The following is a 15264-nucleotide window of genomic DNA, read 5'->3' as shown; positions in this document are numbered from 1 at the left end:
GCTCGAGAGCCTGATGGGGAGGGATTCGGGATTAGGGGCGGAGCCTGAACGGAGCTGGACTGGGGTCGCGGACTGGATGCAATCGCGTGGGAGCCCGGATGAAGAATGGGCGGCGAAAGGTCAGAGGAGAGTAAGCTGGCAGGAAGGAGCTTCGCTGCGATGTGATCAGGATTGTCTGTGGGGCTTGGATTCGGACGCGATTTGCTGCGCGGACAGCGGGATTGGGGACTGGACCAGGCAGGTGGAGATGCGGAGCCAGATCTGAGCTGCCGAAGCGTGTCTGGTTAAGGGGTGGGATGGGGCGGGGGTTTGTCTAAGGCCGGGATTGGGTATGAAATTTAGGTCCACAGCTCTAATTGGATGTATGTGACCGATTGGTTTGGGGCGGATTCTAGGGCAAGGATTGATTTGGAAGAAAGGGTGAGAGGTGGGGCCACAGGACTTAGATGAGGGGAGGGTTGTAGTTAGAATGGTGTTAGAAGGTGCCAGAGAGGGCAAGGCTAAAGAGAGTGTGTAAAAGGGTTTGTAAGTGTATTTATCACCTGTGGTGGTGGTGGTGGTGGTGGTGGTGGGGAGTTGGTGAACAAAAAAGCACAGAGGAACTTTACCTTCCTGAACAGTAAAACGAGTTCGATCAGAGAACTGAAAATGGAATGTGATATGAAACTGAGAAGGAAAGTAAGTGACACTTTAAACGGTGAAGGAGAAAAATCGGCTAAGAGAAAAAGGAACACCATGAATTACATCTGTTGAGAGCGGTGTTTAGTGAAAGGAGAGGTTCTGGTTAAGAATTGAGTTTCATAACTAGATGTTTCTTCCTCTCCGAATTTAAGAAGACGAGTGGATAGAAGGAGTGGGAAGGGCAGTAGCTTGTTATTCAACTATAGAGGAGAGAACAAAGATAATCTTTGGTTGAAGGAATCTACTCTGCAACTAGATACCAGGAGATTCAGAAGTTGATTAGGTGGGTGGAGAAATTATTGTGTACAGTAGGGAATCTACCCCAGACTGTGAGCTACTGTAAGGCGCATTGATTTGTCAATATTCTCCACCAAGCGGCCACAAGGAACACCCCTGTAGTTAAAAGGTTGGGTTTATTACTCCTTGAAAAGAGGGAAAGCTTACATCTTGGGGAACTGTGGGTCGTTTCAATAACAAACTGGTAGATGAGACCCAGAGGACTTGGGCTTATATTGAGTGATTTGGGGGGAGGGTCCAAGGAAATGGAGATTCATGCTGTTTTGGGTGCTGTCAGGAAGAGGGGGTAATCATTAGATTGGGTATCATAATATACCTCATGTAGAAGAAGGGAGGAAAATTGCAAAGCTAATTTTGTAATTGATAAAAAGCAAAGTTTTTGCTAGTCAGGAGTGGAGGAGGTTTGCTGTTTTGGTAGTTGGCAGTGACCTTGCTTTATCTGGGTTTAGACGCAATTATTGCTTGAGCTTGTCTGTTGTGTCACTTGAGCATAATCGGAGAGTGACTGTGTGATGTTAGTATTCTGTCAGATTGCTATATTTTACCGGGAGACACCTGGGCTAGTTCCTAACAACACTGAAACCTTAAGGGTAAGTTTCAGTTCAGTCCCTCATACTAGGTACTGGTTTTCTTTTTCTCAGATTTAACAAATAACACGAATTGACAGCGTAGATGCCGAGCCTTCTGAGGGTAACGGGGCACAGGAAGTGTCTCAAACCTTAAAGAGGAAGAAACAGACAATAGTCAAATAAATATATACAGTGACTTCAGATGGTGATAAGTGCTCTGAAAGAAACAATGAGGGTTGGAGACTGCAGATAGTTTAAATATGATAGTCAGGAAGTCTTCTTTTTTTGAGAAGGTAACGTTTGAACCAGAGGCAGCCTTCCCAAAAGTAATTCTGGAAAGGAAAATAGCAGTTGAAAAGGCTCTGATATATGAGTAAATTTGGCAAGTGAGAAACAGCAGAGAGGCCACTGTGTCTAAAACACAGTAATCCAGGGGAAGGTGCTTCCAGATTAAGATGGAGAGGAAGACCACAGAAAGTTTTGATTTTATATTGAAGTAGCCATTGGAAAACCTTAAACAGAGGGATAACGTAATCTTAGTCACATTTAAAAATAGACACTCCAGTTCCTTTAGAGAAGAGACTTGTCGTTGGGCTCAGAGCAGAAGCAGAAAGATCTGTGGAGGTTGTTAGAGGGAGAGATGATGTTTTCTGGGCTCAGGTGGTGGCAAAGGAGGGAAAGAGCACTAAGGGTCACAACATTCATTCTGCCAACATCTACTTACTCCTCTGTTTCAGCTCTACCCCTCCACAGTCACCTGTTGCCCTAACGGTCTGGGAGCAAGCGACGAGAATGAAGACAGAACACGAAATCTGGTGCAATGGGTCAGGGGACATGCAGCCTCTATGGGACTGAGGTGCAGAGTCCACTCTGAGTCCAGCTTTTATTCCTAATTGCAGACTACAAGACTTTTTTTGATCTTATCTTTCCCAAGACACTACACTGACATAGTCCAGATCTCCTTGTTTTTACCCCAGGCCATTCCCTTTTGGGCTAGTCTCGGGAACAATCAGCAAGTGCATAGGCAGCGTTCATGCCTGACGCCAACCCAGTGTTCCAAAATCCATGCTTTCATGATCCCAGTCATGCTCCCTTCTGGGTCTGGCCTTGGGGTTTGTAACAAGGAGATTATTCTTAAGAAAAACATGAGATAATCATTAACACAGTTTCTTAATATATGCTGTTTTTCCAGGTGCTATTTCTGTGGAATTTCTCAAGGCTGTGAAAGTACATTATTAGGAATTCCCACTACAGTCACCTCTGCATAGTTTCTCCTGACTTGGATCCTCTCTGTTTACACTCTTCAGAGTATAAACTGCCCATCTCTTGCTGAAGTGAAGGAGAACCAGTTATTGGGGGTTCATGAACTTGCTGTGGGGATCTGGGGATCTAGTTCTTTGTTAGAAAGGACTTTAAATGACCCTCCTGTGTTTAGTCTTGAATCTTTGGAGAGTTCTGTGGGAGTAGGTGTAGTTGCTTTCTTGACTTTCTTTGTGACTGATCTGGGATTCAGGTTTTTTAATCTGCTCTAAATTTCTACCTGCCTATTTGCTTTCTAGCATCTTTAGTCTTGCTGTCACTGTCATTCCCCTTGTTTTCACTCTTACAGGGTTATCGCCTAAAAGAACTGCCTCATTGTTATTTCAGTGGGGTTTACGTAGAGAGATCTCTAGTCTTTCCCATTCTATTGTTTTCCTCTATTTCTCTGCACTGATCACTTAGGAAGGCTTTCTTATCTCTTCTTTCTATTCTTTGGAACTCTGCATTGAGATGGTTACAGCTTTCCTTTTCTCCTTTGCCTTTCACTTCTCTTCTTTTCTCAACTCTTTGTAAGGCCTCCTCAGACAACCATTTTGCCTTTTTGGATTTCTTCTTCTTGGGGAGTGTTTTGATCACTGCCTCCTGTACAGTGTTACGAACCTCCATCCATAGTTCTTCGGGCACTCCATGAGGTCTAATCTCTTGAATCTGTTTGTCACTTCCACTGTATAGTCATAAGGGTTTTGATTTAGGTCATACCTGAATGGTCTAGTGGTTTTCCCTACTTTCTTCAGTTTAAGTCTGAATTTGGCAATAAGGAGTTCATGGTCTGAGCTATAGTCAGCTCCTCGTCTTGTTTTTGCTGAGTGTATAGAGATTCTTCATCTTAGGCTGCGAAGAATATAATCAATCTGATTTCAGTGTTGACCATCTGGTGATGTCCATGTGTAGAGTCGTCTCTTGTGTTGTTGGAATAGGGTGTTTGCTATGACCAGTGCATTCTCTTGGCAAAATTCTGTTTGCCTTTGCCTTGCTTAATTTTGTACTCCAAGGCCAAACTTGCCTGCTACTCCAGGCATCTCTTGACTTCCTACTTTTGCATCCCAGTCTTCTATGATGAAAAGGAGATCTTTGTGTGTGTGTGTGTGTGTGTGTGTGTGTGTGTGTGTGTGTGATAGTTCTAGAAGGTCTTGTAGGTCTTCATAGAACCGTTCAACTTCAGCTTCTTCACCATTACTGGTTGGGGCACCGACTTGGATTACTGTGATGTTGAATGGTTTGCCTTGGAAAGGAACAGATATCATTCTGTCATTTTTGAGATTGCATCCAAGTACTGCATTTTGGACTCTTTTGTTGACTATGAGGGCTACTCCATTTCTTCTAAGGGATTCTTGCCCACAGTAGTAGATATAATGGTCGTCTGAGTTGAATTCACTCATTCCAGTCCATTTTAGTTCACTGATTCCTGAAATATCAGTGTTCACTCTTGCCATCTCCTGCTTGACCAATTCCAATTTACCTTGATTCATGGACCTAACATTCCAGGTTGCTATGCAATATTGCTCTTTATAGCATCGGACTTTACTGCCATCACCAGTCACATCCACAACTGGGCCTTGTTTTTGCTTTGACTCAGCCTCTTCATTCTTTATGGGGATATTTCTTCATTCTACTCCAGTAGCATATTGGGCTATGAGGAGTTCATCTTTCAGTGTCCTATCTTTTTGCATTTTCATACTGTTCATAAGATTATCAAGGCAAGAATGCTGAAGTGGTTTGCCATTCCCTTTTCCAGTGGACCATATTTTGTCAAAACTCTCCACCATGACCAGTCCATCTTGGGTGGCCTTACATGGCATGGCTCATAGTTTCATTGAGTTAGACAAGGCTGTGATCCAAGTGATCAGTTTGGTTTGTTTTCTGTAATTGTGGTTTCCATTCTTTCTGCCCTCTGATGGATAAGGATACAAGGCTTGAGGAAAGATGCAAAGATGGGTACAATAAAGGACAGAAATGTTATGGACCTAACAGATATTAAGATATTATCTTAATATATAATATATCTATTATACATAATAGATATCTTAATATCTATCTTAAGATATTAAGATAGAAGATATTAAGAAGAGGTGGCAAGAATACCCAGAAGAACTATACAAAAAAGATCTTCATGACCAGATAACCACGATGATGTGATCACTCACCTGGAGCCAGATATCCTGGAGTGCGAAGTCAAGTGGGCTTTAGGAAGCATCACTAGGAACAAAGCTAGTGGAGGTGATGGAATTCCAGTTGAGCTATTTCAAATCCTAAAAGGCGATGCTGTGAAAGTGTTGTAATCAATATGCCAGCAAATTTGGAAAACTCAGCAGTAGCCACAGGACTGGAAAAGGTCAGTTTTCATTCCAATCCCAAAGAAAGGAAATGCCAAAGAATGTTCAAACTACCATATAGTTGCACTCATCTCACACACTAGTAAACTAATGCTCAAAATTCTCCCAGCCAGGCTTTAACAGTACATGAACCGTAAACTTCCAGATATTCAAGCTGGGTTTAGAAAAGGCAGAGGAACCAGAGATCAAATTGCCAACATCTGCTGGATCATAGAAAAAACAAGAGAACTCCAGAACATCTACTTCTGCTTCATTGATTATGCCAGAGCCTTTGACTGTGTCAGTTCAGTCGCTCAGTCATGTCCGACTCTTTGCGACCCCATGAATTGCAGCACACCAGGCCTCCCTGTCTGTCACCAACTCCCAGAGTCCACCCAAACCCATGTCCATCGAGTCAGTGATGCCATCCAACCATCTCATCCTCTGTCGTCCCCTTCTCCTCTTGCGCCCAATCCTTCCCAGCATCAGGGTCTTTTCCAATGAGTCAACCCTTCTCATGAGGTGGCCAAAGTATTGGAGTTTCAGCTTCAACATCAGACCTTCCAATGAACACCCAGGATTGATCTCTTTTAGGATGGATTGATTGGATCTCCTTGCAGTCCAAGGGACTCTGAAGAGTCTTCTCCAACACCATAGTTCAAAAGCATCAATTCTTCGGCGCTCAGCTTTCTTCATCGTCCAACTCTCACATCCATACATGACCACTGGAAAAACCATAGCCTTGACTAGATGGACTTCTGTTGGCAAAGTAATGTCTCTGCTTTTAAATATGCTATCTAGGTTGGCCATAACCTTCCTTCCAAGGAGTAAGCGTCTTTTAATTTCATGGCTGCAGTCACCATCAGCAGTGATTCTGGAGCCCAAAAAAATAAAAGTCTGACACTGTTTCCACTGTTTCCCCATCTATTTCCCATGAAGTGATGGGACCAGATACCATGATCTTAGTTTTCTGAACGTTGAGCTTTAAGCCAACTTTTTCACTCTCCTCTTTCACTTTCATCAAGAGGCTCTTTAGTTCTTCTTCACTTTCTCCCATAAGGGTGGTGTCATCTGCATATCTGAGGTTATTGATATTTCTCCCGGCAATCTTGATTCCAGCTTGTGTTTCTTCCAGCCCAGCGTTTCTCATGATGTACTCTGCATATAAGTTAAATAAGCAGGGTGACAATATACAGCCTTGACATACTCCTTTTCCTATTTGGAACCAGTCTGTTGTTCCATGTCCAGTTCTAACTGTTGCTTCCTGACCTGCATACAGGTTTCTCAAGAGACAGGTCAGATGGTCTGGTATTCCCATCTCTTTCAGAATTTTCCACAGTTTATTGTGATCCACACAGTCAAAGGCTTTGGCATAGTCAATAAAGCAGCAATAGATGTTTTTCTGGAACTCTCTTGCTTTTTTGATGATCCAGCAGATATTGGCAATTTGATCTCTGTTTCCTCTGCCCTTTCTAAAACCAGCTTGAACATCTGGAAGTTCACGGTTCACGTATTGCTGAAGCCTGGCTTGGAGAATTTTGAGCATTACTTGCTAGCATGTGAGATGAGTGCAATTGTGCGGTAGTTTGAGCATTCTTTGGCATTGCCTTTCTTTGGGATTGGAACGAAAACTGACCTTTTCCAGTCCTGTGGCCACTGCTGACTTTTCCAAATTTGCTGACATATCGAGTGCAGCACTTTCACGGCATCACCTTTGAGGATTTGAAATAGCTCAACTGGAATTCCATCACCTCCACTAGCTTTGTTCGTAGTGATGCTTTCTAAGGCCCACTTGACTTCACATTCCAGGATGTCTGGCTCTAGGTGAGTGATCACACCATCGTGATTATCTGGGTCGTGAAGATCTTTTATGTACAGTTCTTCTGTGTATTCTTGCCACCTCTTCTTAATATCTTCTGCTTCTATTAGGTCCATACCATTTCTGTCCTTTATCGAGCGTATCTTTGCATGAAATGTTCCTTTGGTATCTCTAATTTTCTTGAAGAGATCTCTAGTCTTTCCCAATCTGTTGTTTTCCTCTATTTCTTTGCACTGATCGTTGAGGAAGGCTTTCTTATCTCTCCTTGCTATTCTTTGGAACTCTGCATTCAGATGGGAATATCTTTCCTTTTCTCCTTTGCTTTTCACTTCTCATCTCTTCCCAGCTATCTGTAAGGCCTCCTCAGACAGCCGTTTTGCTTTTTTGCATTTCTTTTCCATGGGGATTTTCTTGATCCCTGTCTGCTGTACAATGTCACAAACCTCTGTCCATAGTTCATCAGGCACTCTGTCCATCAGGTCTAGTCCCTTAAATCTATTTGTCACCTCCACTGTATAATCATAAGGGATTTGATCTAGGTCATACCTGAATGGTCTAGTGGTTTTCCCTACTTTCTTCAATTTAAGTCTGAATTTGGCAATAAGCAGTTCACGATCCGAGCCACAGTCTGCTCCTGGTCTTGTTTTTGCTGACTGTATAGAGCTTCTCCATCTTTGGCTGCAAAGAATATAATCAGTCTGATTTCGGTGTTCACCATCTGGTGATGTCCACGTGTAGAGTCTTCTCTTGTGTTGTTGGAATAGGGTGTTTGCTATTACCAGTGCGTTCTCATGGCAAAACTCTATTAGCCTTTGCCCTGCTTCATTCTGTACTCCAAGGCCAAACTTGCCTGTTACGCCAGGTGTTTCTTGACTTCCTACTTTTGCATTCCAGTCCCCTATAATGAAAAGGACATCTTTTTTGGGTGTTAGTTCTAGAAGGTCTTGTAGGTCTTCATAGAACCTTTCAACTTCAGCTTCTTCGGCGTTACTGGTCGGGGCATAGACTTGGATTACCGTGATATTGAATGGTTTACCTTGGAAACGAACAGAGATCATTCTATCGTTTTTGAGATTGCATCCAAGTACTGCATTTCGGGCTCTTTTGTTGATCATGATGGCTACTCCATTTCTTCTAAGAGATTCTTGCCCACAGTAGTAGATATAATGGTCATCTGAGTTGAATTCACCCATTCCAGTCCATCTTAGTTCGCTGATTCCTAGAATGTCGACGTTCACTCTTGCCATCTCCTGTTTGACCACTTCCAATTTGCCTTGATTCATGGACCTAACATTCCAGGTTCCTATGCAATATTGCTCTTTACAGCATCGGACTTTGCGTCTATCATCAGTCCCATCCACAGTTGGGTATCGTTTTTCTTTGGCTCCATCCCATCATTCTTTCTGGAGTTATTTCTCCACTGATCTCCATTAGCATATTGGGCACCTACTGACCTGGGGAGTTCATCTTTCAGTGTCCTATCTTTTTGCCTTTTCATACTGTTCATGGGGTTCTCAAGACAAGTATACTGTTTGGATCACAACAAACTGGAAAATTCTTAAAGAGGTGGGAATACCAGACCACCTGACCTGCCTCCTGAGAAATCTGTATGCAGGTCAAGAAGCAACAGTTAGAACCGGACAGGGAACAAGGGTCTGGTTCCAAATTGGGAAAGGAGTATGCCAGGGTTATATGTCGTCACCTTGCTTATTTAACTTATATGCAGAGTACATCATGTGAAATGCTGGGCTGGATGAAGAACAAGCTGGAATCAAGATTGCTGGGAGAAATAGCAATAACCTTAGATACACAGATGACACCACCCTTATGGCAGAAAGTGAAGAGAAACTAAGGAGCCTCTTGATGAAAGTGAAAGAGGAGAGTGAAAAAGTTGGCTTAAAGCTCAACCTTCAAAAAACTAAGAGCATGGGATCCAATCCCATCACTTCATGAGAAATAGATGATGAAACAATGGAAACTGTGAGAGACTTTATTTTTCTTGGGCTCCAAAATCACTGCAAATGGTGACTGTAATCATGAAATTTAAAGACTCTCACCCCTTAAAGGAAAAGCTATGACAAACCTAGACAGCATATTAAAGAGCAGAGACCTTACTTTACAGACAATGGTCCATCTACTCAAAGCTATAGTTTTTCCAGTAGTCATGTATGGAAATGAGAGTTGGACCATAAAGAAGGCTGAACATTGAAGAATTGATGCTTTTGAGCTGTGGTGTTGGAGAAGACTCTTGAGAGTCCCTTGGACTGCAAGGAGATCCAACCAGTCCATCCTAAAGGAAGTCAGTCCTGAATATTCTTTGGAAGGACTGATCCTGAAGCTTAACTCCAATACTTTGGCCACCTGATGCAAAGAACTGACTCACTTGAAAAGACCTTGATGCTGGGAAAGATTGAAGGCAGGGAGAGAAGGGGACGACATCGGATGAGATGGTTGGATGGCATCACCAACTCGATGGATGTGAGTTTGAGTATGTTCCAGGAGATGATGAAGGACAAGGAAGCCTGGCATGCTGCAGTCCATGGTTTCACAAAGAGTCAGACAGGAGTGAGTGACTGAACTGACTAAGTAGAGAGAGGGAGCATACGTATGTTTGATTTGTTGTCACTGGTTTTTATGCAGGTTCATTAAATGATTGAAAGACCAAATGCTGGGCATCAGAATATTTGTGATATGTTAAGCCGTGTGTTATTATTTATAGTCGTGTTGGCATTTGAAAGAGCAATGTAAGTGACTCCTTTGAACTACTAGCTAATGAGTGTACTTAATATCTTATGCTCATTTGTTTTCTGAATAAAAAGACAGTATCTTCCAAGGGCTTCCCTTGTGGCTTAGCTAGTAAAGAATCCACCTACAATGTGGGAGACCTGGGTTCTATCCCTATTTTGGGAAGATTCCCTGGAGAAGGGAAAGGCTACCCATTCCAGTATTCTGGTCTGGAGAATTCCATGAACTGTATACTCCATGGGTGTTGGGAGCCATTCTGGAACCACTGCCGGATGACAAAGTCATGGCACCACTCGAGAAGAAACTGCACAGTGGTTTCTCTCCAGGATCGGAACCGTCACTCCTTTCTGTTTCTATGCTTTTGCTGTGGCTAGCTGTGTTTCTTTCTTTGTTGGTAGGATTTGAAGGGGTTTCTGTAATGAGTTCACGAGAGTCCAGGGAAAAGAAAAATGATCTTCTGCCGCAAAGAAATATTCCCAAAATGATTAAACCTACTGAGGCCCCTGGCTGATGGGTCCTTAACACTCAGCCAGGGAATAAGGCCATGTTCATTTGGAAAACAAGCCCTAAGCCTATTGTGACCTTGCCTCATGAGGAGATTATTATTGATGACTGGAAAACGTGGGTCATGTATCTATCAGGGAAAATTACAGAAACTAAATCAATTGCCTTTTCTCAAAAGATTGGGACGCTAGAGATATTTGTGCCCCCCAGAATCTGAGCGCAGACAAAAAGGAATATGTGAGTCACATTGTAGGTGGTTTCAGGGTAGACTGTAAAAGACTTATTCCTGCCAGAAATAGTCTTGTGGCATGTGGGTAGATGGTAAACAGACCACCACTGACAATGGCTGTAGTATGAGAAACCCTTGACCTTAGGTGCCACTATAGTGCTTATTCGCTGAAGTAGCAGACTGTACGGAATGAGTAAATGGGACAATATGGTTTATGACATCATAGATCATGTTTTAGTAGAATAAGAATAGGTTTCTGGGTAAAAATGTAACCAAAGTATGACAAAGGACCAGGAAAGAACCTTTAGTACATCTTAGAATTAGGGGATATTCATCTGAACAGGAAAATATTGCAAGAGTCATTACGAAGGTTGTTGACCCCAAACATGTGCTATATAAGTAGAAGCTTAAAGCAATAAAAATTATTATTGTCTTTGAAACTTCAAGAGACTCCGTGTGATTTTTTCCTTTCGCCGACGCCATTTATCCCTTGGGTACTCCTGGACCCGCTGGAGCAGGACTCCAGCACGTGGGGTCGCAAAGAGTTGGATACGACTGAGCGACTTTCACTTCACGTCACTTCATCTCCTTTATGGAGATAAACCCTGTTCCATTGCCTCGAAGAGAAGACTAAAAATATTCTGAAATACAGCAGAGAGAAGGCAATATAGCCTACTTGGCAAGCCAAACTGTGTGGTTCAGATCTCAACTGTGCAGCTGTGTAACCTTGGGTGAGTTACTTCATATCTCTGTGCTTCAGTTTCCTTATCTGTAGGATGTAGATTATAGAACCTTACTTAGAGTGCTAGTTTGAGGACTGAATGACTCCATAGACGTTAAAAAAAAAAAAAAAGCTTAGAACTGTGCTCATTTCTTCCTAAGTACCATACAATTGTTCCTTAAGAAAAAGGGAAAGAGAGTCTTTAGGATGGGGCTGCAAGTTATGCCCCAATATTTAGGGTTCTTTTCTTCTATAGCAGTATGACTCCCAAATTTCAGCAGAGTATTTGGATGCTTGCTTAAAGACTGCATTCCCAGTCTCTGTTGTAGCTGGTGGGCCATAGGATATAAGTGGAAGCTGTCTGTGCTGTTTCTAGGAAATGTCTTGAGGAATCCTACACCCCTGTTGATCCCTAGGTTAGTGGTTTCTCTGACAGTTTGAGTGCAGACATGTTGGCTATTTGAACCACCAGGTGGAATCTTCAAGTTGAAGATGGTAGAACAATGGGTGGGAGAGAAGGAACCTGAGCTTTCATATCATGAAGCCACCATTCTAGCTCCAGGCCTCCTATATTGACATAAGAGAGAAATCAACCTCAATTTTGTTTAACTCTTTCATATAGGTTTCCTGATATGCAGTCATAGTACTGCTGTGATGGTTTATTGACCCCTCCTGTTTGCTGACCAAAGTCACTTCACTTTACATGGACCTTCCAGATGTCTGTAGAGTGACAGAGGTGAGAACAAAGTGAAAGATATTAGCGATGCCTTATTATCTGGAAACACTTCTCAAGTGGCATTTGTCCCTTGTAGGTACTAAGGGTCAGGCAGGCAGAACTACCTTCTTCCTTTACTCATAATCCTAGAGCAGTACTAGGAAGGACCTGATCCAGGAGAAAATGACAATTGAGTCTAAGTTTGCAAGTTTCTAGGGCCTTTTCCATCTTACATTCCTGCTATAAAGAGTTATATTCTTGAAAATTGCTTGAGAGTAAATCTTAAGCATTTTCAACACACACACACACACACACACACACACACACACACACACACAAGAATTAACTATGTTAACTATGTGAGGGAGAGGTGTGTGTTAATTATCTTGATCTCCTTAATCATTCTACAGTGTGTATGTATATGGAATCACCGTGTTGTCTGCTTTAAATGTATACAACTATGTCAAAAAAGAGTTATGTTTAGTTTTCAGTCTCATGCAGCTATTTTAAATGGATTACTTTGTGCATATATATTATTACAGTAAATTAGGGTTTTTTGGCCAGATTAGGATAGCTATACAAACATTAGCTTAAACATTTCAAAAATTATAGTAGAAAGATTGGCCAGCATAACTATGTATCTATTGTATTTATTTGTCTACCTGTGTACCTTCTCAAATACATATTTGGCAGGATTTATAGCAATTCAACTATTTACATTTTTTACTGAGGATGAGAAAGTCTTTACAGTTGTGGACAATTTTTAAAAAGCGAAAATGAATGGTGACTTTACAAATCAGCTGGGTAATAAAAATTCATTCAGGGCTTCCCTGGTAGTCCAGTGGTTAAGAATCCGCCTGCCAATGCAGAGAACACAGGTTTGATCTTGTTGAGGAAGATTGCACATGCCACAGGGCATCTAAGCCTGTGTGCCACAACTGCTGAGCCTAAATGCCAAAACTACTGATGCCCGTGCACCTAGAGCCTGTGCTCTGCAACAACAGAAGCCACTGCAATGAGAAGACTGCAGACCACAACTAGAGAAAGCCCATGAACAGCAATGAAGACCCAGCACAGGCAGAAATAAATATCTTTTAGAAAATTCATTCAAAACATGGGAACCATGTGTAAGGTGTAACAATAAAAATTGTGCTGGTAGAAACATTGTGCCCTTCAAGACATGGGCTAGGTGTCTGGTTTCCGGCTAATGGTATTAGAAAATGATGCTACACAAATATCACTGTGTTAGACCCTGGTAGAAATTGCTCTTCTGAGTATGGTGTTTTTCTTCCTTTCTCAATCTGACTTTGCCTCTGGAATTCCTGGATCACATTGGAGGTTTTCAGCTTTCAGAGGCCCCTCTCTTAAGCGCTCTCAGCAGGTTCTCAGCTCCTGGAGCGTTTCTCTGGCTACTGCCCTTTTCCCCTCAATTTGTCACGGTGTGCAGTGTCCTTTGGGCAATGCTGTTGGTCCAAATCAGTACTTCATGCTTTATGCCAGTTAGTTCCCCAGAGCAATGGCAGGACATAAACTGACACCTAGGTCTCTAAAGAAGGGATAATGAAGAAGTCCTTTGTGGAGAGAAAGAAGGAGAAGACTCACTTCTAAATGGTACAAGGATACAAATGACTATCAAAGTCTGGAAACATTCAATATGATGCTAAATAATCAAATGGTAAACTTTCAGGGAAAAACATCAGGAATGCAGCTGGGATGATAAATGCTGTGTATAAAATATTCGTTCATGTGTTTAAAAATTCTCATTGTATGGGAGGGTTTACTATGTATTTGACAGCCTTCTAGATCCTGCTGATTCCGTAATAAACAAAATAGAGAAAGTTTCTGCCCATGTGGAGCTTATATTTTACTGAGGGAGTTAGGCAATAAATATACACAAAGTTAAGAGGTTTTAGGAGTGATAAAATATGATGAAGAAAATTTAAAATACTGGCCACTAGATGGGGCTCATGGCTTTTTTAATTTCTTTCACCAATTGTCTCAAAAAGATAGAGAAGCTGAGTGCATGACACACTGTGTTGTTTTGGGGCCCTGTGACAGACCCTTTGTTTCCCAAGTTTGTTTCTCTTTCTATTTCTCCCTCCCAATTTGAATTTTTTCCTACTAGTTGATTGATAAGGGGAAACCTAGTTAAGACATATTAAGGCATCATCTGAGATATCTTGGTGTATGTAGGTGGTTAAATCAACTCATTCCAAATTGTAGAAATGCTCTTCCCTCAATTTCCTGGGTATTTAATTTCCTGTATTTATTTGTTTAATACCTGTATTCACCATTAGACTGTTAGCTCCTTAAGAGAGAAACTTCAACTGTGTTTTGCAGTCCTTGGTGGTATACCTGGTAGGTCCTCAACAAATATTTTGAATGGATGAACCCTTTTAGTCTGAGCAATTCCTGTTTTCCACATAGTCTCATCTAACTTTCTTGTTGTTGTTGTTCAGTCACTCAATTGTGTCCAACTCTTTGTGACCATATGGACTGCAGCATGCTAGGCTTCCCTGTCCTTCACCATCTCCCAGAACTTGCTCAAACTCATGTCCATTGAGTAGGTGATGCCATCGAATCATCTTGTACTCTGTAATTCCCTTGTCCTCTGCCCTCAATCTTTCCCAGTATCAGGGTCTTTTCCAGTGAGTCAGTTCTTTGCATCAGGTGGCCAAAGTATTGGAGTTTCAGCTTCAGCATCAGTCCTTCCAATGAATAGTCAAGATGGAAATCAATTGACTGATTTGATGTCCTTGAAGTCCAAGGGACTCTTAAGAGTCTTCTCCAACACCACAGTTCAAAAGCATCAATTCTTTGGTGCTCAGCCTTCTTTAGAGTCCAACTCTCATATCCATACATGACTACTGGAAAAATCATAGCTTTGACTATAGGGAACTTCCTTGGCAAAGTGATGTCTCTGCTTTTTAATACGCTGTCTAGGTTTGTCATAGCTTTTCTTCCAAGAAGCAAGCATCTTTTAATTTCATGGCTACAATCACCATCTGCAGTGATTTTGGAGCCCAAGAAAATAAAGTTAGGCCATAAATCTAACTTTCTAGAGGCATTGTTTTGGAGTTAGGTTGGAAAAACTCTCCGTAATAAAAACTGGGTGAGTTTGCCTGTTTTGTGTTCTGTGACTGGCTCTCTGTCAAGGATCTCCCAGTGGAATGGGAAGAGTGAGATATGTGTGTTTGTATATGAAAGGCAAATGATTTGGCATTTTGTGTTCTAACCCATATTTTTTCCTCTTTTTATTTGGATAAAATCCCAACACAACAGTGGACATATTTTTAGTTCTCCTTGGAACTTAGCCAGTGTTAGGCACATGCTTTTGTCAGGGCTGACTCTA

General features: G+C 41.9%; 1 long non-coding RNA gene across 2 annotated transcripts; it reads left to right on the top strand.

Moving 5' to 3' along the window:
• The first annotated feature begins 39 nt into the window (after nucleotides 1–39).
• LOC145507969 (uncharacterized) lies at nucleotides 40–10922 on the top strand. Of its 2 annotated transcripts, none has more exons than XR_014055261.1 (3): nucleotides 40–119; nucleotides 2285–2403; nucleotides 8725–10922. It is a non-coding gene; the product is annotated as an uncharacterized LOC145507969 (long non-coding RNA). The 2 variants fall into 2 exon arrangements; XR_014055260.1 differs by having other exon boundaries at nucleotides 40–241.
• The last annotated feature ends 4342 nt before the right edge of the window (nucleotides 10923–15264 follow it).

This window comes from Giraffa tippelskirchi, chromosome 5 (assembly GCF_054371585.1).
Source record: "Giraffa tippelskirchi isolate mGirTip1 chromosome 5, T2T-mGirTip1v1.2.pri, whole genome shotgun sequence".
NCBI classification, from domain to species: Eukaryota; Metazoa; Chordata; class Mammalia; order Artiodactyla; family Giraffidae; genus Giraffa; species Giraffa tippelskirchi.
This window is presented reverse-complemented; position numbering and strand designations above follow the sequence as displayed.